The sequence below is a fragment of the Passer domesticus genome, chromosome 10, assembly GCF_036417665.1.
Source record: "Passer domesticus isolate bPasDom1 chromosome 10, bPasDom1.hap1, whole genome shotgun sequence".
In the NCBI taxonomy this organism is placed as follows: Eukaryota; Metazoa; Chordata; class Aves; order Passeriformes; family Passeridae; genus Passer; species Passer domesticus.
Window position 1 is genome coordinate 32,718,670 of NC_087483.1, and position 27,796 is coordinate 32,746,465.

General features: G+C 43.7%; 1 protein-coding gene and 1 long non-coding RNA gene across 6 annotated transcripts in view; one reads left to right on the plus strand and one right to left on the minus strand.

Annotated features, from left to right (window-relative positions):
• SEMA5B (semaphorin 5B) overlaps nt 1–27,796 on the minus strand; it is a 268,694-nt gene that overhangs the window by 196,548 nt on the left and 44,350 nt on the right. The gene's annotated exons all lie outside the window — the stretch shown is intronic.
• Nucleotides 14,017–16,517, plus strand: LOC135309461 (uncharacterized). Its single transcript, XR_010369726.1, has 2 exons — nt 14,017–14,166; nt 16,304–16,517. It is a non-coding gene; the product is annotated as an uncharacterized LOC135309461 (long non-coding RNA).

Consider the following 27,796-nt stretch of genomic DNA (forward strand, 5'->3'; position numbering starts at 1 on the left):
ATCCCATAAAGCATTGCCCATTTTACACAGGGATGAAGATAGGATCTGCTAGGGGAAGGCCACCTGGCATTTGCACCCTAAGGAGCAACTCAATGTCACAGCACAAAAGACTAAAGCTGGAATCAGTTACATAGCTGGGTCCAGTACATGCTACACAGTAGTTGATAAACACTTGTCATGTGCTATATAGGTCCAAAAATATTTTGGCAAAACACTGTGGAAGTATTATCTTTCCTATGGTCCTGGAACACTACCAGTATAACTTTCATAGGTTATTGTTCAACTGCTTCAATGCCTCATATGATGGTGGATTAAATCTGTGACTATCCCCAGCCAAAAAGATTGAGTTACTGCAGCAAAATCTCTTGTGCTGACTCCCGATAATTCACATTTACTTTCCTTTACAGCTTCTTTCTTTGACATTTACTGCCAGTGCAACTGCTGCCATTGTTTCCACAGAACATCACATGCTTTGTTACTAATTTTCACCAAAGAGCAGAGAAGATTTGAGAGCAACTGGGGTAGCAAGTCCTCCAAGCAACATACAAACTTTTGATTGCAACAGAAACCTAGAAGCAAAAACTTGAAATCTCACAACTGGAGTGAGAGTTCACAGCTAAAGTGACTTATACATCCAGTAAGGGATGCTGCAGAACCAAGAGACAGGACATATTGCAAAAATGGACTCATTTGTATTGCAGAGGAAACTATGTCCACAGCAGTACAGATGATTTCCTGCAAGTGTTTATGTATTTGCACTGGGGAAAGAAACTTGACTAGCAATGAGGTTTCCATCTGAAACTCTCTGGTAGCTGGAAACTGTTAATTTTCCATTTCTTCAATGAAAATCTCAAAGCTCAAAGAAGATCTCCATAAAACAATGTTTTTACAGGAATAAATTAATCTTCCAGTGAGCTCTCTAACACACACATCCACAGTAGCATGTAACAACCAGTGCTAGTATTTAGGCTGACCTATTTTCCTTGCTGAAAGCAATACTACTCTATTTCTCTTTAGGACACCTCCCATTTTCATTTCAGATAATTACAGAATAAAATCTTCTGTCTTCTCCACTTCCATTGCTGTTGACAGAGACCAAGGCCTAAAGACTTATTTTCCAGTGTACAGTCAGATCTCTAGCAAGCTCTGCCCATCAGATTATCCCATTAATTTTCCAAATGACATGAGATCACAGTTTTACATTCATTTCCTGATAATTATCAAGGTTCTGGAAAAACTGCTTTAAATTTTGATCAGCTCAAATCCTTATGAGAATTCTGTTTCTTAAATAGAATAATCATCAGCTGTTTTGGACAATAGGAGCCACTTCCATGCACTGAATGTTACCCTTTCATTTTCAGACATTGGAAAACTCATCAGTTGGCAATCATTAACTGTTATCTGGGATCCCTATGCAACCTCATCATAGGTACTTTGTGCCTATCAATATATTTAAAATAAAGCAAGAACTATCAACTGTATATCTGTGCTACAAAAAGATAAACAGTTTTGTTAATCATTTGTCTTTATTGTATCAGAATCACTGATTTAAATATCAGCATCAGTTCTTGCACTGTTCGCCAATTCCAGTAAATTTGCACTGGAAATACATTTGGCTCACTTTTACTCTGATGTGAGGTTCTGGCAGTATGCATTTGTAGTCTCTTTTCCATGAAGCCTTCCTGGCAACACAGAGACAAGGCTGTTTTCAGACATGCTCCTAAAACGTGCTGCAAGCAGGCAGGAGCCCAAGGGCTCATTTGGAGCAGCAAGCCCTGCAGGTCAGGAATTAAGATCACCCACTGTGTAACAACAGCCATGGGGTCAGCTCTGCTTCAAGGAAACAGCAGGAGCAGAATACAGGAGTAGGATTTCCAGCAGGTACCTCTGAGGTGTCCACTGTCCTCAAAACAGTGAAGCCTGAAGCACCCAAGCCCCCATAACTCGAGGAAGAGTTCCCCCCCAGCCTTTCTATTACACAGTTCTGACCAGGCACAAAAGTCATGAGGCTGTAAATCTCCATCACCTGTACAACCCCAGCACACTAAAGTTTTGGTTTCATATTATGAAGATACAAAATATCCAATTTCTTTCTTCAGTGTTAGAGAAACAAGAAGGATTCTACAATGCCACCATAGTGCCTTTATTCAAACATGGATTATTAATGCAACTAATGGTCATGATGAACAAGGCTGGCAAAACACCACTGGACTCTGCTGTTGAACCCACTGTATCAGGCAGAAAAAACTGAATGTCGCACTTGCTGATTTCGGAAAACAAAGTATTTCTACCTAGTTTGTCATAACTACCTCATTAAGCAAATGATTTCCCTTTCTGCCAGCCCCTAACCATCTAAAAGTTTAGCCTCATTTCCAATTTGAATTTGCCCTTTTTTAAATTGAATTCACTGTTCTTTGTGTTACTACTTGTGTTATGTATCATTTCCTTTTCCTGGTATTAAATGACCCTTAAGATGATCATCCTGCCATTAAGCGTTTCTCTAGATGAAACTGGCTAAATTCATTCCTGCTTCTGTATCTCCTTTAATGGTGCAGTGGTCCTTTGGAGTCTGGTTTCTGACATTAAGAGCATGATCTTGGTACATGATGCTAGAGGTGTGATCTTAGCAACAGCATAATGACACATTTGTAAATTCTCTTATCCCAACAAAGCTGGTTTTGATCCTTCGCTAAAATGAGTGGTGTTTTGACAACTTCCATCAACAAATACTTCTTTTCCTGACTGCTATCATTTTGCATCACTCATCTCAGGATAGATTTGCTGATTCAGACCAGACAGTTCCCTGGTGGGACCACAAACACCTATACATGGAATTAAAAACCCAATGGGTCTCAGTACTGCCCAAGCCTTAGGAGAGAGCTATCAGTCAGGTTCACAATGATGTGAGAGGCACTGGCTCATGATGTCAAACAGGAATGAAGTTAAGAACTCTTAAGTTTTCCAAATCTTGAGCTGTGGGGTACAGGATTTATTGTGGAATTAGGCATCCAACACCAGTAAGATTAACCCAGTTGTGAGTTTCAGCTGAGCTGCCTGTCCCTTCATTTACGCATTCTTTTAACTCAGCTGTTTTTCATATGCATTTTACCTTCTCACTCTTCAAGTGCAATTTGACACACTCGTTTCCTCATTTGTGATCCTTTCCTGTATGTCTTTCTCTGGTCCTGGACCAAACCCCATTTTGGAAAGACATTTCTGAGCTACCTTAATAGGGTAAGCCTTCCATATTTCAAATCAGCATCCATGGACAGAAGTAATAAAACTTGTCTGGTCAGTTTAAGCACAGACACCCCTCCCAGTTGCTTTCTGCATGTGTCACATGTGTCACACAATCACACATGCTTCTTCACCTGTAGGATCAAACCTCTTGAAATCTTTCCATGATTAACTTGTAAATAACTTAAAACCCAACCAGAGACCCATCTAGAAAACTGATAAAAGCACCCACATTCTTCCCAACAAAGCTGTTCACTTCTAAGGCCCTTTTTTTTTTAACAAATATGGATATGGACATAGATATAATCTGAGCACATATATGTATCTATGTGTGTGTGTGTGTGTATGTTGGCATATTTATGTATGTGTGTATATATGTACACATCTGCATATTTATGTATGTAAGTAAAAATATATATGTATAGTTACACAGACATTTCTTTGTAATTTTGGCCTCATATGCCCCCAAAGAACAAAACACTTGAATATTATTCTTCCAGTAGGGTTATGGCAGCATGGAAAAAATCTCTCTACTCTTAATTAGTCAAAGGCTCTTAAACTCATGGAGTTATAAACTACCAGAAGTAGAAATCTATTGAATGTAAGTAATGTACTTTAGATAAGCAGCAGGGAATAAAGTACAGGATGGCCCAGAGTTACTTGTCTTGACAAAGTTTTACTTTCCCTGGATCAGCAGCAGAGTTTTTATTGTTCCTCCTTTACTTTTAATGAAACTTTACCACAGAATCTCCCCTGTACCATGACCTGGAATTCAGAAAAACAATGCAACAGCCTATATATTTTTCTGATTATATTTTCCAGAGCCAATTTCACACAGACTGTTTATAAGTCACTCACCAGAAAGCAGAAAAGAAGAAAAGAACGTTTTCCATCTCTTTACTGAAAAGCAAAAAGCCTCAAACCAAACAAAATTGTACACAGCTGTGTGACACCAGCGGTGACTTTTATGATACCATATGCCCCGCTGAATGGTGTTTCACTCAGCTGATGTAGCCTTACTGAAAGGTTAATAAAGAGGCATGATCTTCGGCTAATAAAGGCTGAGTCTGTTATAAAGGAGATAGATTTCAATTTGCAAGGAGAAAGAGGGGAAGAAAAGAGACAGGCAGGAGAATTCTCTGCTGAGGGCACTGTTGGCACGCCATGACTTGCAATGCAGGGACAAGGGGCCTTTTATGGGGTTTCACTGTGACAGCACATGGGGCAAACAGAGCCAGGACCTGCTCCAAAGCCCCCTGCAAGATTCTTTCCCCAGAGCCAAACAGCAAACCCAGAGCTTGTTTTCCAGCTTAAGGATGAGAGAAACCAACATCTCAGTTCTCATCTGCTTCTGTATTTGACACTATTTATCACTCTGATGGGCCACATTACAATTAAAAAGATATGAGTGGGTTGGCAGCATGGGGGGCTTTTTTCATCTAGGATGCAAAAGAAAGTCTGAGATGCAAACCACTTTAGAAGCACACACATGGAATTGTGAGATGCACCATCCCTGCAAGATGGGGCTGGGCCACCCACAGACACCAAAGAGCCTTTAGAGGAAAGATGGATCCTCACCTACCCGTTCTCCCACTGCTGAGAAAGTGGGAAACCAAGGTGATTTTTACTGAAGCAAGCCTTCCTTTCAAATATGCATTTCTGCAGAGCCTGGCAGACTTGTCCCAGGAAATCATTTCCAGCACACCCTGTCCCAAGACCCTCTGTTCCCCCCACACACACTCAAATCCCATCAAGGTAAACAAGTGATAAGACTTCAGGATTAGGTCTACTGACCTCAGAAGGAATTTTGCTCAAACAAGCATTAAGCCTGGAAGGATTTTGTCCTTACTGAGAGGCTTCTAAAGGTTTCCCACATAAGAGTTTCAGGAAAATGACTTGTGGAATTTACATCCCGCTTTGCTCCCTCAGACATTTTGGCAGCTTATCCTGGAGGACACCGGAGCTGGCACTTAGACAAGATGTCAGCTCACAGCCTAACAAATTATTGATTCTCTCCTCACTTTGAAGCAAGGCAACAACAAACTCCTAAATGCACTGCATCCTTCACTATCTCCCTCCAGAGAAATACCCATCTCTAACACTGGCAGTGAGGGGGTGTTTCCATCTCAGGTGGACAGAGCTCTGTGCTTATGTATTTTGTTCTCAATGCCCAGGTGAGATTTCTGCACAGAACAACTTTCAAATCCACACTGAGACACAGCAAGACATATATACAAATGTTTTGGGGCACATATATAAAATAGATGGAATTTGGAGTACAGAAGGTATCCAACAGAAAATGGGGTTAAGAGTTTGTTTTCCCCAGTATTACATTATTAAGAGATAAACAGAATTTTCCATGCGTCATACACTTAATGAGCTCCAGACTGAGGACATAAAAAGATCTTGACATTGGCTTGAAGAAACAAAATGTTCAAAATGATCTTGACAAATTGAGGCACTTTATCATAAAAGTCACATCACCACATGAGCATCAGCTTTCTGCAATTCCTGTTACTTCTCTGCTACTAATACCAATGTCTCCCATGCTTTCTTGTTTTCCTCCAGCTCTCTTCACTACCCGCTCACTAGGGATGTAGGTTCTCCCTTGACCCACTGCTCTGCTAGGGCTGTGCATTCTCCTGCTGCTGGTATCTCAACTCTGCAGCCCCCAAATGCCAAAACCAGCACACAGCCACCAAAAAGCGACTAGATTCATGTCATGAGCAGATGGAAGAGCAACATCTACTTCTGCCTCTCTGGGTGTAGTTGTGGGCGCACCTTTCCCGTGTGTGAAGGGCTAGAAATTAGGCTATTTGATAGAACCCATCATGGAATGCCTTGTTGGGATATACAGGAGAGGCTAGGAACCAAACCCAACAGCTGCAGCTTGCAGTGGTTCGATACATCTCATATGCAATGCCTCCCACTGCCTTGCACCAGCTCACATCAGGACTAGAAGGTGTCCCTTGGGAAAATTCTGCATTCTCACAACTTAGAATACAGATAAATCCAGCAGCTCATCTATTCTGCCTTGAAATGTTTCCTCTGCACCTGAAATCAATATGGTCTTCATGCAAATTTTTACTACAGGTGCTGCATGGATTCTAAACATTCATTCAGTCGACACACCTAAATAGCTCGGAAAATGATATTATAAGTCAATGATCTACAATTTTATATCTCCCTAACCACATATTTATAAACAACACTATCAACATTGTTAAGGTTACTGTGTGAAACTGTTATACAATTTCTAAATGTATTTTTTTGCAAATGCTACTTTTATCAGAAACATTAAACAGCAATTTGTTTTTTTGCTCCAGGCACTCTTTTCTGATTAAGATTGATACAACAGAGATTTCAAATGTGCAAAATACTCTCTACCACAAATACTTTTTATTGTCCTTGTGAATTGCAGTATGTCCCAATTTCAAGAGTCTGCTTTGCTTTAGATAAGGTTGCCAAGTTACTAAAAAAAACCATCAGCAGTGGACTGTTTGCATCCCAGGGTCATAATAATGTATCCTGGTGATACTGAAACATCAAGATGTAAACAATGAAGAGGCAGAAGGATGTTGACCCAAGTGGCCAAGTCTAAAAAAACCTGCATTTCTAAAGTAAAGCAGGATTTTGACCAATGGATAGTGCTGGTATAGGTACCTGCAGAACTGGGTGCCAATTTTAGCATTTCTCAGATGAAATTGCAAACTGAGTTCATATGTTGGGCTCACAGCAGAATAGAGACCTCTGCAGATGCAGAGGAACAGATGCAGACTCCTGTACACTGAAGGGGCTGGAATAATCACTCCTAGCCCCAAGGCAGAGAAATAGGAGAACATTTGTTTTCAATATTTAAATCAACTAATGCTGCAGGATATCTTGTCATTAATACAAACACACATAATAACAGGCAGAGGATAGCACTGAGACAGACACCTATCCTGCTACATGGTTTTGCAGCCTTAAAATACCCTGGATAGAAATCAAACATGAGCCACCATTAGCTGCAGCAACATTATTTAGGAGATGGACTGATAGCAAGGCAAGGCAGATCGTGAATCTTTTATTGGGCTAATATATAAGCTGTAACACATGAGCCTTCAGGCCAAAGAAGTCTTCAGGGGGCTGGCAGCAGAAAGAACATTTCTGGCCTGAAAGAATCTCAGTGTTTCAAGCCAACACAAAGTCTCCACCTCTGCCCATTTTATCTCAAGCAGCTGAAAATATTTTTTTGCAGCCTGTGGCAGTGACAATGACAATGACAACCTGCACAAACCCAGCAGGCCCAACAGAAAAGTCCTTACTGTTTAAGTGCTCTGTTTGGTCTCTGTCCACCCAGACTATTTATAGAGCAATCACAGGGACACTCACAGCCCAATCATGGTGACAGGCAAGTTTTGCAAGAAGTACAGTCACAAAATTAACAATTCTCAGTGAAAACACACAAATACTTTCCCCTATGATGAGTACTTGGGTGTTCCTGGAAGTGACCACTGCAAATTTCTTGCAATTACAGTGCAACTTAAGGGAGGAAAAATACTGTTATCAAGGTGTTTCTCAGAGATGAAGGGATGAGGCCAGGACTGACTTCCATCTCTTTTGATAAGGTTTCCATACAAACATAAGGGCCACTTAGCAGAGACTTGAACAAGGTGTTTCCAAACTAAAAGACTGAGGGGGTGTTGGTTGAGTTAAAAAGCTGGGCTCTGAAATTTGGCACTGCAAATAATTCAGATCCTGCAGAGACAATCATAAGAGCCAAAAAGAAAAACAACTTTATTGTTGTTCACATAATATCACAAAATTTGTGAAGCACAGAGGGTTTAAGCAATCTGGCCAGCAGGATCAGAAACTTAACTGTGATCTCTTGTGTCTGCAAAACACCTTTCACAGTAGAAAATGGGGTGGATTTTTCAAGTCTCTAGGAAGCACATGAGTACTGAAATAGGGTTTCCAGCAGCAGTAAGGCTGAAGTGGTCAGAAAATCTTTGGAAACTTTTTCCTTGAGCCAAAACAATTTGTGCCACCTTATCAGTTCTGCTAAAATTGTGTCTGAAAGCCAAAAATGGAAGAAAACTGGGAAAGTTATGAAAAAGGGAAAATCAGACATGGAAAAGCTTTGAGAAGCACAAAATATTCTGAAATAAGATTTTGCTTCTGCTCTTTACTATGCATCTGAAGATAAACATCTCTTAAAACAAAGCATTTCTGTGAACTCCACACAAAGTTTCCTCCCTTCCTCACCTAAGAATTTCCTTTCCAGTTTTGAAATTGTCTGTGTTTGATCCTATTCAGAATAAGTGCAAACACTAAAATCCTCCATAAAACATAGCTTTTGTCCATACCATAAGTTAGACCTAAAACTCCATTCTTCTTTGTAAGGACAGTGTACCTGAGCAGTTCACCAAATGTTCTGTGCCTCCTTAGTAGGCATCTAAATATTTTTTAAAAATATAAACTCATCTGGAGAGGAAGACATGAAGCCAGATAGCACGAAGTATACACCAGACTGCATTTTCAGACAAGCCAGTTAGAAGCATAAAGCTATGAATAATCCAATCCCAACTATCCCAACAAACAGGAAAAATAATGAAAGCAAAGGGGAGAGGGAAAGAATTCAAACAAGCAGTGTATGTAAGATAACGACAGTGCCGGAGCATCACTGTAGTGTAGCCAGGCTGTGGCAGGAGATAACATTCACTCCCCAGAGAAACCTTTAGGTTTATGACAAATCAAGGATGATGCTCAACAGCCATTTGATGAGCTCTGCAACAGCTGCTGAGGTCTGCATGCCACTGCAACACAGCTGGAAATGCATGGTGCCACAGCATTAACTGGATAATGACTCAGGGTTGCCAAGCACTGAGTATCAGTAACTTTTTCTGATGAGTTATTTGTGTCCATAATCAGCTGTGAAACTCTTTAGTAAAGATGTTCTCTGAAAAGGAGGATTTATCTGCAAAGCAAGCCACTCTTGTAAATAAAGTTGTCTGGCCTCAAAGCCTCAACAAACCAGACTCAAAACCATGTTGCAGGCTTAGGGCAACAATGTTTTAGGGCAATTAAATGTATTCCCAGTGATGGAAATTTAAGGAATATTTAAAAGACAGAAAACATGGTAAATTAATGAATGGGTGGACCTTTGTATATGAAATGGAAGATGTGCTGAGGGAGCAGAAGAACTACAATGGACCTATGATGGGAGGATTAAGGATGAAATATTTTACATCATTGGAGGGCCATTTTTGACTTGGAAAAAAATCCTAATAGTGCAATCACTTACATCTTGATTGTAAGACATCATGTGCTCTGATAAAGGCTGGCACCAGCTTTCCCAGTGAGCAGAATCCAAGGAACAAATTGTGGCACAGGCAGTTCCAGTTCCCTCAGTCTTGCCAGAGGGAAGTGTATCCACTTCACTGCAAGAAACGTTAAGCATCAGGCTGTGTGCAGCCACCCTACAGGGAAAACAAGGGGCAGAACCAAGCTTGTTCTTCCCTTCACTCCTTCATGGGGAAATGAGCCAGTGTAGGAGGAAATATTGTAGACAACGGAGTGGGGGAATTAGACTCTACTCCCCAAGCACAAGGACAGGTCAGGCCAAAGCTCTTCTAGTTTGGCTTCTTTTTGTGTGCATAGAAGAAGAAAATCCCTGGCACAGCTCTCTCTCACAGCCATAGGATGTCTCCTTTCACTGAGTGATTGCTCTGGCCAGTTACAGGAGTGTCTCTCGGCTGGTGGGGGAGCAGCACTGCAGTTGTCATCACCATTCCTGGAACCGGAATCAGCAGCAGCTGCTGTGTTCTTGGTGAGCCCATGAATCACTGCCCACAAAGAGATGACAAGGGAGGGTATGGCAGGTGAGGATGATCTGCAGAAGGAAGGCAGGGGTACATGCCTGTCTTTGACAAAATACATGAAAAATCAGCCTCAGTCCACACTTAAGATGTGCCACACATTGCCACTGACCAGTCTTTTCCCATCCCTTGCAGGTCAAAGGCATCTGCCTTAAAGAATGTAAATTAAACAACAATCATTGCCTTCTTTATTATACTGATGCCTAGAGCATGGAAAGGGGTGCAGGCAGAGGGAACCTAGCAGAATCTTACTCTGATTTACATCAAATACTATTTGTACTTTTCACTGGCTGCCTGAGGGAGAGGAAAACCACAGAATGAATATGGGGGGTCTTTATCATCACCAAAAGAAGGGAAGCACAAGAAAAGAGCAGATGGGAGAGGATGAAAAGAGGAAAGGAAATATTTCAGAGAAGTGAGTTTATAGCTGTTGTTTTTTCAGCATTTTACAGGTTCAGATTGAGCACATATGCTGAGGAAGGAGAGGAGATTTCTACAGCCAGCAGCAGAGGCTGTGGTACTTTTCCAGGGGTTTCTACTACTCAGAAGCTGAGTCCTAGGAATTATTCCATAATAGACTTTCAGGGAGGTCAGTGATGAGAGCACCAGTTTTGCAAACATTAAAGGAAAAAGACTCATTTTCATGGATCTCAGCATGTTAAACATGGCTAGTCTTGTACTGAGGGTAAGGACAGAGCCCACACAGCCCACAAAGACTAAGACAGAGCATTGGCTACAGATGCTTGTTCATGTAGTTGTATCAGAGAGTAACTGAAAGAGCCTGTTGGTGCAGAAGGTTCGCCAACAGGATCTGCAATGCTGAGAAAAGTTGTTTTCCCCATATTTTCCTTGGACAACCTGGCAATGACTACGCAGAGCACAAACCCTTCTTACTCTCCTCACATGACAGGTGTGTCACACTGAGCCCTCACAGAGACCATGGCAATCAAGCAGAACAAAACAACACCCAGCCTGGTTGGACTGTCTCCTCAAGCAGCCTCAGTGGTAATCAGGCCTTTTATTCCCTTTTGCATGATGACCCATCAGGAGAAACCATCATTTTATCCCAAATCTTGCACTGGCTGGTCATTTCTTTAAAGCACTCGTTTCTATAGTTACACAAAAATGAGTGCTGTGCCTGGTTCCGAAGGAAATGAGACCAAACGTGCAGTATGACTTTCTCTTCTTCCTACTAACTTGAGAACTCATGGACCAGCTTTTGTCCAAAGCAGAGAAGAGTGGAGGCTCCCAGGATAAGTATGTTCTCACAAATTTCATGAAAACAACCTCTGCACAAGGGTATAGCTCCAGGAAAGGCTGAAAAGTGAACTGTGACTGAGGAAGACACAGCTCTGCCTGGCTACAGAAGCAAAACAAAGAAACAAAATTCAGCCACATTAATTTCAGAGAAATTACCTTTCCCAAACATAAAGTTTAGAAACCATTTGTTTCTAAGGATCATTGAATTAATAATCATGAAAACCAATGGTTTTTCCAAAAGTTATTTTATTTCCCATCAGTAATTCAGCCTCTTTGAACTGCTAAAGATATGTGCACATGAATGGCAAACTGAATGTGTCCTACAAGTGCCACATCAAGATGATGCTATTGAAAGGCACTGTGATACCCTTTGTTCCCTCACTAAATCTGCCCCGGGGATGAATCCAACCCATACCGATGAGATTTAGCCAAAACCCACTGCAGACCACAGCAGAGATAAAGCTGTCACTTCTGGTATTGCCTTAACTAGGGTAGTTTAAGATGCCATTATTTCAGGCTTCCTGAGCAGGTCTACCATTCAGCTTTCATTTACATTGTCACTGATGGAGGGGGCACCCACAGAGAATTAGAGCTCTGAAAATATCTCCTTGCAGACAGGGCCAAAGAGGCCTCCTCCTCATGGTGATTTACTTCACTGCAGCAATGAAAATTCCTGTCTGGAACCAAGTGCCTGACTGCAAACTTACCACAGCTCCAGGGCTAGCAGAGTCAAAAGGTCACATTATTTATTTGTTGCTCTTCCAAGATCACTTTCCCATGAACTAGATGGATTCTCAAATGCCTTCTATTGCACAGAAGATTGTGATTAATCTAAGTCTTGGTTCAATTTGGGACTAGCAGTGTCTTCTTAAAAAAACTCTGTCTTAAATTCACTTCTTGGATTCTTAGAAGTTTTAAAACTGGACAATTAGTTTTAAAGTAGAATATATAAGGTTGGCTTTTGCTAAGCAAGTCTAATGACTGCAGAAAATAAATTGCTCTAATTCTTAATGTAATTCTTTGCCCAGCAGAGGAAGAATTCCTTGTTCAGGATCTTCAGCTGCTCTCTTTTTCCCCTCCCTGTGTTAAGACATGGAAGAGGTCTGTTCTGCTCCTAGTCCTGCTACCCACCCTGTGTGCTGTTGCATGTAAAACTCAAATTTCATGTGTGTTTTCTTAGCTAATAAAAGTGCTTCTCTGTCTCTGAAGTATGGTGTTATTTAATTTTTATGTAATCTAATAGAGCATGACTTTATACGATCTCTCATAACTTTCTCTTCTTCATAAACCTGCAGCACCAGGAGCCACATTGTTACTCAGAATTCTCATTACACCAAAATATAAAAAAAAAAAGGGAAAAAAAAAGAAGGAAAAAAAATCTTTTCGTGCTCAGGGTAAGAAAGAGGTGATTGCAAAGGCAAAAATACCATACGTTCAAAAACCAGAGGAGCCCTAGCAAATCATGTTACAGCAGTTTAAGACATCACCATTCCCAGATGGCTGCCTCAACCACTTGCTAGAAGTTTCCATTGCTTGAGGCAATGGGCAGAGCAGAACATGTGTCTGCACTTAACCACAACAGCTTAGAGCCAGAGATCTCAGTGCACAACAGGTTTGAGCTAAAGGGGAGGTTTTGCACCGAGCTGGAGGCAGCCCAGGCTCATCTGCCCTTCTGCCTATTCTGCTGTGGAACAGGGGCCCTGACAGGCAGGGCTGGGCAGACAGTGGAGCCATGTCTCTGGCTCTCTGGCCCCAGAGGTTCATGCACCCTCATTTTGCACCACAGCATTTCACACAAGCTGTTTTGGAAGCAGCAATGCTCATGCTGCCTTAGGATCCAGCTAAGGTTGCCTTCCCTGCTCAATCACCCCATAACCCCAGCTCTTCAATGTCCTCTGTAATCCCACCCTGCCCTTGCAACATCCTCCTCCAAATCTCCTGACATCTCATCATGGCAGACTCTGCCCACAGCCCCAGCCAGAACATAGTTTTCTCCCCAAACATCCTGGCACGTGGAGTTGAACACTGCCTGAGCTGACAGCCCAGCCCAGTCAGCCACCATGGCACTAAGGTGACTGCTTCTCGATGGAGGCACTGATTTGGCACCCTGTCCTCCACCCAAATATAGCATTTTCATTTGCCAGTCATAGGAATGCTTTTTGTCTCTTTCCAGGGGAGTATCTGTGCACCAGGTACCATCGACAGCAGTGATCCAGTGATCCAATTGCTCTGCAAGAGGAGTCTGGGGATGCAGATGTTGGCTACACATAACCTAGCCATGGTTTAAACTCATGACCTTGGGGGTTTACTCCCCCCAAGTACATCACTAATTCTGAGATTACCTTTCCACCCCAAACACTCATCAAAACATTAATAAAGCATGAAGTCTTATATGCTAAAATGGGCACATTCCCACTGGGAAAACAGCCATCCCAGAAGTCTCAAGCCTGGCAGGAAACTGGCTTTCCAAGAGCCTGGAGTTATGTGGAACAAGCTAAGTGATGCTACTCAGCAACTGTTTCCCAGAGAAATACAGCAAGGGCCATGACAAGGCCAACAAAGACTAAAAATATCCCAGAGTTTAGCCCAGGCTCTACATATTGTTCCATTTAACGTGTCATAATTAAGGCTTTCTGTCCACATAGAGAGATGTATGAAGTGCAACACCATCACACAACTGGGAACAGTGATGCATAGGAGACTCAAAGACAAGGGGATAGTGCTGCTGCTCAGCATAGAAGACACCAGAGTCTCAGGGATAACAGCAAATTGAGGGGAATGCCTCAGAAGGAAAAGATCTCCTCACAGGGTAATGGGAATCTGGAGTAAAAATTCAGCAGTTTAGGTGGATCCCAGCAATTTCGTGGATCCCAGCAATTCAGCATTTAAATTTCTCTGAGTAATGTCTACAAATTGTACTTATCTGAGACTGCAAAGCATCTGTTTAAAGCAGGCTCTAATTTGAGACATTTTTCCCTTTGATAATATGACGGCATCAAATTCCAAAGTGCTAAAAACCAGACAAAAATCAAGAGCTGAGATGCCGCAAGATGTGACATTTTTCATATAACAGCAAGCCAGTCTGACACTCTCATGGATCCCAGCATGCTGTTATTATGTGAAGCTCTACTGCCATTGATAATAGTTAAAGGATGGCAGTTATGTTTCAGGAGCCAAAAATAATTTAAAAACCTTGAAGTGCCTTTAAACAAACGTTACTGAAACCTCTCCTTGTGGTCCTTGAATTCCCATCGGGTAGACACCATACCCTTCATGTAACCCCTGGCTGCTGATTAATGAAACTTGGCAAAGGGTAGCAAAGCCATGCCAAAGGCAGCACAAAATCCCAAGTTTCTTCAAATCCTAGGGGTGAAAATGCACAGACAACAACAGCACCCCCCAATCATTTCCTGACTTCACTTAGCCAGAAGTTTGAGATAAGAGTGCTCAAATAGGCAGTGCTTTTCCCTCGGTGTTCCTGACAATGGCTCCACATTCAAAGCAATCACTGCCATCTCCTGTGTACAATTACAGCCTTTTACAGTCTCACCTTGTCTAACTCCCCACCACGGACCACAGGTCTAGTCAGACACTACGTGCATTTGCAGTAAGTGTTCATGTAGTTGCCTGGATCTCTGCCTCCTGTTGGAACTCTGCTGTCTGCAAAGTTAACAGGCATGAAAAAGTTGGATACAATTCTCACGTAAGCTAAAACTGAGCTTTTTGGATCATTAGTGTTCATAGCACCTAATCATGCTACTGCAAGAATAACTAACCCTTTATGTTCTGCAGGTACTGGCCTGAGCTGCAAAAGCCAAACACTCAGACTGGCTGTGTGTTCATGTTCTACACCACATCTCAGGCTTTATTTATTTGTTTTATTTATGACTGAATAGCAATAATCCACATGCCACACGATCAGATAATCTATACTCTGGTTTGCTCGCTCTGCAGCAAGATTCAAAAGACAATATTCAGCAAGCAGCAGCATCCCAGCTTCTTGTGTACAAACCAGCAGCTTGGGACCACTGGTGCACAGATAGGTCAGAGCAACTGACTGCAGTAACCATCAGATATAGCCAAGGACCTAAAGCAGACTAGCCCAAGTCCCACATCTCATCTGGAACAAGAAGGAATGCCTGTTCAGCTAGAGCACTGCAGCACTAGAGACACCCCCAACATACCCTGAGCAGCAGAGAAGGGAGAAGAGCCGTGTCGGGAGGGAGCGTAACTCGCTGCCTGCAGCCAAGGGCAGAGCCAGTCCTCGTTTGCTGCTGCACTGTGGGCTGTTGCCAGAGATGCAAAGCCCAGGAAAACCCATCGAGATAAGTTTGCAGACAGCCTGACAAGTCAGTGCTAAAAATGACCCATACATATTTCCCACCCTGTGCAAAGCCACAGATCAACAATGGGGTGTGAGGGCAAATAGCTTGCTACATTAGAGCAGTTAACTTTTATTCAGTTTGGCCATTTGTAGACAGGAATCCTTTCAAGCAGGAATCTTGGATGAAAGTAATTGATTTTTTTTAGTCAGCTAAGGATACATTTCATAAATTGTATCCTATTTGTCATATATCATAATATGTACCATGTGTCATCATAAATCATGCTTCTCTTGAAGCTGCACCTCAGACCTACTGCTCAAAATCTGTCAGCTGTCCATCCCTGGTGGCAGTTTCCATTGCATTTGGTAGAGGGTAGATGGTGTGCATGCACTGAAGCAACAGAAAACCTGTTGAAGACATTCCCACAACATGTCTGGAGGCAGCAGTGCAAAAATCCCAATCCCAGTTCTGCTTTTGATTCCCTCCTGTGACCCCCTTAAGCATCAGTGTGCCAGCTTTCCCACCTGTGCAAGACCCCAGTTCCTGGGGTTCTTGTGAAGATTACTTTCTGTAAGGCTCTTAGGATAATTAAAATAAAGTATTTCCCTTTTGGTTGCACAGATGTCCATATGGAAGAGTCCTGGGCTTCTCAACATAAATGCAACCAAGAGCTTCTGCAGTACTGCAACCACGTTCTACAGAAAGGACCAAAACCTCCATTCAAAGAAAAGAATGAAAGGCTTTTGGGAATAATTTTTAGCCAGCACCTAGGATGCTGCTGCTGGGAACTTGTGTTCTGCAGAACCAGGATGATTTAAGAATGCTCAAAACTCCATTTTCCTGTATAAAAGAGTGAGACTGGGAAAGCTAAAAAAGAAGACTGGGATGACAAAATACAGAGAGAAAATATCAGACAGGGACTGTAAAAGAAATGAAAAGTGTTAAATGTCTAGGGAAGGCAGGGCAAGATAGGAAACAATATGCCAGGTATGAAAACCAGAAAAAGCCGGGCTTTAAGAAATCCCTATATATCAGTGAGTGAGCGGTAGCTCCTCTGGGAAGAGGTCTGAAAGAATTAATTCAGCAGTGAAGTGGGAAAAGGTAAGGAAGAAAGCACTGGTGTGATACTTACAGACTGCTCGGAAAAGTCATGGTGAAAGTGCTAATGAAGTGCACATTGTTAATTACCACTGAGCAAGACCCCACTATGCCAAGTGCAGGATCAGGGAGCCTGAGCAGATGGGTTTGCTGACCATCCCATCACAAGCCATGGCTGAACACCAAAGAATTCACAGGAGCTCATAGAGCAAGTGATGACAAAAGTTGGGGCTGGGTGATGGGAAGAGAAAGAGGGATCTGTACATCCTCTTTTCTCCCCATGGAGCTACACACTGTCCTTGCCACAGCAGCTCCATGGCTACCAATGCACGGGGCTACAAAGCAGTAGCACAGACCCAGGTGCCACATCCAGAGCCACTGTTTCTTGGTTGTCACACACTCAGCACCTGGACATGGCAGGAAGCTGGTCATGCAGAACCACACAGACCCAGCTCCATGTGGCCAGATGTCAGGAAACACTGATCATTCAGATGGCTGGATAACAATACATGGCACTGACAGAATACCTGTGGTCACCAAAGCACTTTGTGAGTATGAACACACCTCTCACCAGGAGACAAATTAATATTTGTCTTCATTATATGGGAAAGAATTGAGACACAGAAAGGTTACGTGATTTGTTCTACACAGCAAAAGTGAACAGCAGAGCAAGGAAGATGATGGCTGACACAGTCACCAAATTTCCTCCACACTCCCTGGTTTTCTTCTGCTCCTGGCTGTGACAGACTGCAATATATTTGTACTGGCAGCTATGAGGAGAAAGTACAAAACACAGAGCTGGGACTGGACATTCATACTGGTAACAAGTCTATCCAGCTTTGTGATGGCAAACTGTAGACAGGGAGAGGCAAAAGCTTTTACAAAATGCTACCCATTTCAGAGCCAGTCCCTGGATATTAGAAGCTGGGAGAAGACATTCACAAAGAACCATTTATTGAATGTACACACCCCACAAAGCAGTCAATTTTTACCAGTGTCAGACCCAGCAGATGCACAGCTCAAGCAGGAATCCAAATCTGGGCAGATTTTCCTAAAATTCCCACCAAAATCAGAAAAGAGACGGAAGTGCAGAGTGGACTTGTTACTAGCTGATACATATGAAGAGGGAACTTGAAACAATTCAGTTCCTGGCTGACATATCCTGCTCAGGGGCTATTTTCAAACCAGAAAGAAAAAGAGAATAAAAATATTTCCTGCATGGATCTGGACTGCTCTCTCTTCCTGTAATACTTTTGCTGTGCTTGCCAGATTGGAAACTGCTTCTGGCCAAAATGTCCCCACCAGGAACAGAACAGAAACTGAGGTGTCTGGTAATAGATATCACCTAATAACAGAGAAAAGAGTTATTTCACTTGCAGTCCATGCTGGTATCTCTGACAGACCTGGAAACCAAGCATTCAGAAGGTGAATTCATAAACCCTGGTTTGAACTTCTGACATCTCCCTCATTGCTGAGCATCAACCTTGCTGTGGGCTAACACTGGGTGCCTCATTCACCTTGGCTTTGTACCCTGTGAATTCACTAAGTCTGTGGTGCCCACAAGGCATCGTCTGAGTTGCACACCCAGAACTATTTCAAACCCAGCCCCCAGGCTGAGCAGGTTACACTGCCAGCAGTGCAGCAGGTATAAGCATAACTCACTGCTGCAGGTCAAGTGAGCTGACTGTCACTCATTTCTCACCCTGAAACCCCTTTGCATGCCCAGTCCAGCCTCGTCCTGCAGCAGAATGGTCACACCTTTGCAGATCTTGTCTCTTCTCCCATCTCTGAACTAGGCTCAGCTCCCCCTCCAGCTCCCTAAGGCATGCTGTATGTATTTCATGGCCTTCAGCCACATGGAGAATTTGGACTGCCCAGAACTTGTAGAGTCAGGAATCTTGGCCATCTCTATGTTCAGCTAATGAAAAGGAAAGGAGCAATGCTAGGTCTGGACACAGCTGCACTGCTCTGGAAGGGAACTACTCAGAAACACAGCTGCTCCTTCCCCACATGACAGTGGCTGCAGGCAAGGACCTGCAGGTCCCTCAGGCTGCCCATTTTGATCTGCTCACACTCCATATCTTTTTTTAATTAGTATAACTTACTGCAGAAAGCAAGAAGCAAAAGAAGATACCACCCCAAGAGAAAATAAGGATTTCAATGAAAGAAGATTGCAAATGTCAGGGTGCATATTAGGGTGCAGAGAAGCCCACACAGGTGGCTACTACAGTAAGTACAGTAATTTGCATTTGCAAATTCAGGGTGGCTGAGTTTACATTCTTGCTGTCTCTCCTCTTCCCCACCCACATTTGATGGGAGAGCCTGACTACCTATAAAATCCAAAAGAAACAGCAGTCTTGTAATTATTTGTGCAAGTCAGGCTTACAGTATAGGACAGAAGGAACTCCCAGAGCACCTGAGAAGCAAGAATGTCTCAACCCTCATATCTAGAGCAAGCGCCAGAAAATTCACAGGAACTTCCCCTGCTGAAAACCAGCCTTCAGTACCAGGATCCCACAGAGCAGCTGCTCCAGCCTCCAGCCCTCCTTGTGGTTCCCCCACAAAAGGGAAGGAAATCTCAGGGAAATACCAGTGGGCCAGCTCAGAGTGAGGAGGCAGCCCTGTGAAACCAGCAGGGAAGGAGCTCTGCAGCTGCTGGTGGGATTTTGCTCACCATGGTCCCCAGGGCAGAGGGAGAGGCTGTGGGAAGGACAACCCCGAGGGCTGGCTGGGAAGGAGAGTTCCCTGATGGTTAATGTGTCTCTAAGCAAAGCAAAATCCACCTCCTTCCATGGAGTAAAGGTGAAATGTAGGCTCCACGCAGCCCCACATGGCAGTGAGAATGCTGCCTCAGCATGGACACTTTGACCTCTCTTCCAAGCATATGAAAACTATTGCGCCTTATCGGCTCTCCTCCACTGGAAACCTCCTGCAATCCCATGCTGGGGACTTAGAAAGAGGTCAGGGAGGGAGAATTTTACATGCTGAATCATTCCCAGACAAATCGTTTCCTTATTATACATGGCAGCCTCCCACGGACAGACTGCCAGAGGGCTCTCTGAAATCGTATTAGGTGCCTTTCCCTTGCTCCTCTTTATCCCCCCCGTCATCCTTCTCTCATTTGAAACGTTATAGCTTGCAGTCCCACTGGAGAGGGTCTGCGGGTCATGAGCACGCAAACAGTCCAAGGGGCCCAAGGAAGGGAGCAGCACAAGGGCCTGCTGTAAACTGCTCCAGGCTCAGCCACTCCCGCACGGGGCGGCTGCACTCCCAGTTCCCACTCTCGGCTCCCACTCCCAGCCCTTTGCGGGACTGGCAGGCAGATGTCAGGATGCAGTGAGCCCAGAGGCAGAGCTGCCCCTCAGACCCACAAGGCCTTTGCTCTGGCACGCCGCCGATCGCGCCTGCAGGTCAGGTGTGCGCGCTCGTACCACATCTACCCACACCCCGGGCTCCCTGGATGCAGACCAGGAGCCACAGAACTGTATTTCAAAGAGCATCAAAGGGGAGTTTGTTAATAAGTCCCGAGGAGGCACTTAGCTCTGTGCCATGCCGAGGCTCCGGTTGCAGCCTCCGGGCTGGAGCTGACTTGCATGCAGCCAGCCAGAAGTGTGGAGAGATGGGGGTAATTCCCCCTCCAAACCGCACCACCCTGCGTGGGGGATGACTGCTGCTGGGAGCCCTGGCTGCCAGGGCTGCATGCCCGTGCCTCCCGTGCTGCGGCTGCCTGCCAGGGGAGGACGGGCAGCAGAGGGGCACAGCTGCAGCTCCAAGCCCCTCCGTGAGGCCTGGGGAGAAAAACAAGATATCCAAACTTCACACAGGCGGTTTCTGAAGTTCAGCACAGTGTCTTGATGGCATTACAACAGCATTATTGTGCGCAGCTGGGGGTAAATTATTCCTTATGTAACTTTTATTTAACATAGCAACCGCCCTTGTAAATCACACTGCTCGGGCCCCAGTCACTGCATGGACGTTGACAATCGAGGCTGTGACAGAAGTAATGCCAGATCCGAATCAAACATACAAACCCTTCTGAGGTTACTCAAAACGTGCTCAAGAGCTTTTCAGCAGGGCAGGGTCTGCAGGCTCACATCATGTGCTTGGGCCACTTCTGGTTTGTTACTCAGATTCCTCTGCAAAGGAGGGCTGGGGCTTGTCCCACAGCATTACAAGGTTTCCATTTATTCCCACAGAACTGAATAGAGGTTCTCATGCAGCCCCTCCACTCAAATGCTTTGGAGCCACAAGAATCATTAACACGTCAGGGAAAACAGAAGTCTTTTCTATACATTCACAATTTCCTAAAAATTGTATCATCAAACCTGGCCAGTAGCCATCTCTCTCTGCTGTTTGTTTTCTCCTACCCTCTGTGCTCTGCTTTGTCTTGGGGAGCAGCTGCCCTGCAAAGCTGTCTTCTGTTTCAGGAGGGTTCACCAGTGAGTTACTGACAGCCCCATGATGTTGAAACACATAAAACATGTAAGGGTGACCTAGCACCATGAGGCCATTTAAAATGCAGCCATCGGGACTTGTGGCAAACTGTTTCAGGTTCCAGCTTGGAACTGACTTGTCACCATAAGAACTCAGTCTCTTGGTGTCGTTTCCAGCACGAGGCTGAACTCAAATGGTGTCTGTCCTACAGAGTTACAAACCCCAGTTTAGCCTCTAGGTTCCTCTGGACCTTAACAGATGTGCTGTGAACCTCAGGTAAGTAAAGCAAGTCCCAGGCCTGGGAAATGAAACGAAAACTGCAAGTACAATTTTATTGCCTAGAAACTGCTTTGGAATCTGGACCCACAGGAATTTGCCCAGCGCACACAAAGTTCTCCCTATCAGCAGAGCACCTCATTATCCCTTGTGGCTGACACGGCACTGCAGCGTCACAGAGTCCTCATCTCCAGCACAACACAGAGACATTCAGCACAACCGTGAGAGTTCTCCCCAGAGAGGCATTCCTTCAGGCACCCATGGGGCACAGCTCTCACCAATCTGCCAAGCACCAGCTCTCCACCCTCTGATTCCATCTGTCTGAGGCCTGAATCAGCTGAATCAGGGTGGCCTGGGCTTTTGTTCTATTTTTCCTGCAACCCATGGAGCCCTACTGTCCCACTACTGCATTAGGCAAAAGAGGCTGAGACCACAATTGCCCTGAGCAGCTTATATGCAAGACAAGGAAGGAAAAGGCTGGGGAAGGATTATCCTTACAACTGCAGTACTGAAAGGACATGGAGATTAACTAACTTGGGGTCACACAAGCAGTCTGTGGCAAAGGCAAGAATTAAACCAGCATTCTCCAAGTCCTGTGCTAGTGCCCTTACCACAGGCCTTTCCTCTCTGCCTCTAATGGAGTGTCTTCACCTTTCAAGGGCAAAGCAGGGAAAGTGGCAGTGCTGCTTTGTTTCCTTCCAGCAGCACAAGCAGAAAATAAGAGTTACAGCACAGGTGGGACTGAAAACAGAGCACTTGGAACAAGTGTCAAGTGGGCAAACTTTTTTGACAAATAATGAAGATGTGCTACAGCCAGAGACCTCCTTTCCCCCAGCTGCAAGCTGCTTCCAGCTCCTGAAGTATTTGGATCACTTCTCCATTCCCTCTCTGCAGCATATCTGGCAGAGTTATGGAGATGTGGACATTTGAGCAAGCAGAGCTGATTTACCTTCACTTGCTTTGCTTCTCACAGTGCCTGCATCCCCTCTGAACATCTGCTTTGTGTTTTATAGCAGCTTTAATTGGGAGCAATGCTGAATGCTTAGTAACTAGCTCTTTGAGTTCCACAGTCAGGCTCCAACACTATTTTTTATTTCTAACTGGACAACTCTGCCAGGGCAAACCTGAAAGCACAACTGAGGCAAGTAACTGCTGACACTCTGCAAATGTTTTGAGAGAGTGCCCAAACAATCCTTTTCCTCTTGGTTTCCTCCTTGAGAGGTGGGACAGAAAGAAGAAAATGCATTTGATCTTCCTAAATTGTGAGGCTATGGTGATGTGTGATTACATCTCTTCTTCAGTAGAATGGGCCAACCATATTTTTAAAATCAGGCTTGAGACATCAAATTAAGAAAATCAAGTCATATAATCAGAGCAGAGACTGACCTATACATCCCTGAGTAATTTTTGTCAGGGCCAGATATTTCAGATGACCACTATTCACTCTCTCTGCTGACAGAATTTAGCTGCCATATCTGGAGGTTTCTCAAATGTAAACCTTGCATCAAAATGACATGAACAAGCCAACTTTAATAGTCTGGAAATTAAACAAAATTTCTATGATTTCTGATTTGATTTCCATCCTGAAATATACATAAAAGTGATTGATAGACCAGTGCAGGCTTGGCACAGGGCCATCATAATGTTTATTTTCAGAATCCTGAAAGTCCTGATAATAAAATAAATAAGCCAATTTCTCTGTGAAGTGGTAAAGAAACAAAGCAATTGGCATCTGACGTTCTCCACCCAGCCTCAGACTGCCTTTCTACAGAAAGTAGGTTGTTTCCAAACAAAACCACTTTCCAAGCTTGCCACAACAGCCCTGTTTCACGCTTTAAAAAATTTCTGCACACATTCAAGCCTCCTTATGCACTTTGGTGGAAACCCTATGATCTCCATGATATAGACTGAACCTGAAGCCAGTCAGGCTTTCAAACTTTGTTTTGAGATCCCAGCTTCACACAGTACCAGGGCTCCAGGCAAGAACCCCCCTGAGAATAAACCAGCCAGATCTAAGGCTGGTCATGACCCTTTATACAAGCCCAAGCACAGCAGAAACTATGAGCTTTGATATAAAAACAGGGAAAAAATCATGACAGTGAACATCTGAAACGCCATCAGAATCATCGGTACAGTTTTTCATATGTCACTATGTCATTACATCACAGTTTGGTGGACAGCAGATGGGTTGATGACCAAGTCAAATTCTAGTCCTAACATCCCCTCTTTAGACTGAATTCAGTCTTCATTTAATGAGTTGCAATTTTAATGATTTACTTCCAAGGACACCAAGTCTCTAGTTGGTTTTTTATGTAGCTTGAGGCATATGTTAAATAGGATCATAATATTTACTTACCTCACCAAAGTGGTGGGAGATTTAATGCACCAACTTGCACTTTAATGCAATACAAAAAGATAATGTCTGAAGCAGTTTCAGGCACTATCCTGAACCTTCCCATTCTGTTTTTAAAGCTCAAAAAAAATCACATATTTTTTGTGATGTTCTTCCTATTTTGTTCTGCACAAAAAGGTAATGAACTAAACGTAAAAACATTAGAATCCAAACAGCCTCAATTTCCAATACTGCAAATTCACAGCAAAAGCAGGCTGGAGGGAATGTAGCTAATTTCTTTTTCATGTTGTTTTGTGTTTCAAGCCAGTTAATAAAAAAATGAAGTAAAACTTTGTCAATCACAACTTTTGACCAGAAAAAGAAGACAAAAAGAAATCAATGGAATTTTCCTTTCCTTGTTCTATGAGCAGCATTTATTACAGTACTCAGGAAGGGTGTTTAAGAAAGTAAGTTGAAAATCAGAAAGGCAAAACTGATTTCTTGGTTGACAACAACTCTTCAGTTGTGTTTGCAACTAATTTTGAAGATGTAAATGATTACTGTAAGTTTTAAAACATTATTCCTGACTTTACTGGGAGAGAACTTCAACACAGGTGAATCACTGGAGAGGAACAAAGCAAACTGGCTGGCAGTTCTGAAAAACTGTAACCCAAGAAGTGCCCACCATGCACTCTGACCTTGCACACAGGTGGATCTTTTATGGAGACTACTTACTTCAAGCAGTAAACTTAAGACACAGCTATGGGAAGTGGGCTTAACTCTTACACAGCCATTTTCATCCTGATACTTAAAAGCAGTGTTTACTCTGCTTTTCTAGAACTGTTTTCCATGACAGGACATGGGTGGGGAACACACAAGAGTTAAGGCTGTAACTGGATTATCAAGTCCCAGCTCAATACTGTGGGAACATCGTTGTGTTGCCTGTCCTGGTCACAGCAAGGAGTGCCAACCTGCAGGAAAATCTGGCCAAATCACTTTAAAAAAAATCACTTAAGAGATCGAGCTCTACATGAAAAACTAAGGAACTGACGTCTGCTCAACAAGGAGACAAGACTAGGAGGATCATGCCCCACTTGGATAGGAAAGAAGTGTCTAATTCTGCCTGGACCAATCCCTCTCTCAGTATTTATGAATCCTTTCACCTACATCCACCCATCTCAGCTGTTGGCCTATTCTTTAATATCTCCAGTAAAACATTAACATAGGAGCACTCAGAACAGAAGTCAATCAAACAGGAAGCATTCATTCCTCTCCATGCCTTCCCAAATACAAACACCTTTTTCCCAGTGCTCAGTCAACATCCCAAACACTCCTCCCTTTCTTTAGGAAACACCTGAGCAAACAGGTGTGTCTAACAGGCTGCTCTCAAGTCCTGCAAATCCCCTGGGAAGTTGTTCATGGCTAAGCTGTGCTGTCTAATAGTTGATGCCTTGGGTGAAGACAGGACTCATGGAAGACCCAGCAGGCAGTGCTGTGTAGACCAGAAGCTCTGGTTTCATTTTCAGATCTGATTGTTGACTTGTGGTGCACTGGCACAGGTCTGTCAGCCTCTGTCTCCCCAAGTGCATTCTCTGTTTAAACAGCAAGCCCCTGGGAGAGATATCACTCCTGTCTAAATGAGGGAGGACAGGCTGTGGCTACATCAGGCAATTTAGGAACAGCGTTAAAGTGCAGGAAGGCTGGAAGAGCTACCAATGCCTTTTTAGCATTTTCCTATCCTGGAAAATCAGCAACCATCTGAAGCCATCTCCCAGGACATGTTTGTAGCTGCCTATTGTAACAGATCCCTGGCTTCTGCCAGACCTTCCTGGGTGTCAACCAAAACAGCATAAATACTAGAAGGCTGAGAGCTGTCTCACAAGACCAAATAATTTCCATCTGTAATTCAACAGAGTATTTGAACCCAAGGCTATTGAAATTAATGGCTGATATCAGACATCCACTGCACGACCCACATCACTCTCCCACACTGCTTTGACCTCAGCTGAAACCATTTGCAATTTTACTTCTTCCACAGTGGCAGGGATTAATGATTGATCATGGGCTTTCACCATGAATCTCTGGGCTTCTGTCAGCCAGTGTCACAAACTTAACATTATCTAATTGTAAGTTTTTCCATTTAATTGCAATATACACCTGCTCAATGTCCCTCTGTGTGTGAAAAAGCATCATACTTCATTTAAAAAGCCCTCATTTAAATTCAACAGCTAGCTGCACAGATTTAACCATTAAACTGATTTATGTTGCATAAAAGATCAAACCAGATCGCACCTTGTGGCCAAATAACCATAAAAGGTTTCTGTAAAGATCATTAATTCACCTCCCTGGGCAGTTAGTTTAGCAGTAAATATGACTTAGATGACTTTATCCAGTTAACCTTAATCAATTTGTTATTATGATTAGTCACCCTAAATAACAGAAATGTGAGAGGGGAAGGTGCTACAGTTCAGACCCTGGTAATGAACAGGCTGCTGGTGTGCTGACCCTAGATTCCCACATTCCTGGGAAACAGGAATCTATCTTCTGCCTGCACCTCAGGGGATCTCAGCCAACCTGTGCTGGGGAGAGCATCTCAGAGGCTGGGCTTTGCCTGATCCTTTTCAGCGGCCTGCAGGTAGGCAGCTCCCACCATCACAACTCAAGAAAGAGAAGAAGGGGCAGAGGGGCACAGAAGGCAGGAACAGCCCATTGGCCTCATGCTATGAGGAAAGCTGGCCCAGTCGTCCACATACCAGCTTGAAAGCTGGCAAGGTTTAATTTGGCAGACCTTGCTCTGTCACAGATTTCCACAGTGACCTTGGCCAAGGTATTTCATCTCACTGCATCTCAGCTCCCCAGCTGTTAGGCAGAGACGACAGTGCTTCCATCTCTCACAGGAGTGGTCTTTAAGTTTGTGAGGCATTCAAACATCACAGCTCTGGGAGCCATAAAAACTCCTTAAGTAGGTAGATCCATCACTCTGGATGCTCTGTTCTCCTCTCACCCTGCATGGCTCCATTGGCTTCAACCCATTTAACCTGTCACGGAGGATGTGAAATCAGATTCAGGCCCTTGATCTGGCAAAGGGATTGCCTCTTCCTCAGAGCCACTGCAATAACCAGCAGAGTGGGACCCAGTGGTGTCTACAGCAATGTAAGTGATCATCAGTACTAAAGGAAATAGGCCCATATCTCGGCCACCAAAGTTATTCACACCTGAGCAAAGCGCATTATACTGACAGCCATGCAAACTGCTGGTATCAACTGATGCCTTTTACACCAGTTTGGAAATAGAGAGGAGATCAGAAGGGGCTTAAATCATAACACTCATACTGGTAAAGGTCATTAGTAAATTTACACAGTCAGTGGAACGATATTGGTGTAAGGAAGAAAACAGGACTTGAGGTGTTTGGGTGTCTTCCCCCAGTCTCCTGTGGGACAGAGCCTTGCTCCTGTCACAGCTGCACTTGGTATGCAGTCAGCACATCAGTAAATCATCACTCCCTGCATGAAAGGGCTCATTCTGTCTGTGTGCATTTCTCTGTCTGTGTGTTCACTCTCATCAGTGCAAGGAAAGCACTTTATCCTTCATTTTTATGCTCAGCCACGTGCTTCTCCAGCCTTCCTATGTTGTGCACACAAAGCACTTCTCTTTGCAATACCCACAGATCTCCACCTCCCAGGGAAAGGACTCCAAACTGACACCTGTGTTCAGTGTGAAGTGCTGGACACTTTCTCATAAACTCAGTTCCTACTTCAGCATTTGGTCTGAACAGAAAACAGGGTTATCTTCAAAACCAGACAGTAGGGACCTTTTCACTGACCCCACAGGCTTTAGTTGAGATTCTCTGTGTTCAATTATTTCAGTCATTATCACTAAACAAGAGGTTCAAGCATACCTGCAACCTTCAAAGCTGCGAATATGGAACACAGGACACGAGAACAGACAATGTAATTCACTTGGGAAATGCAACA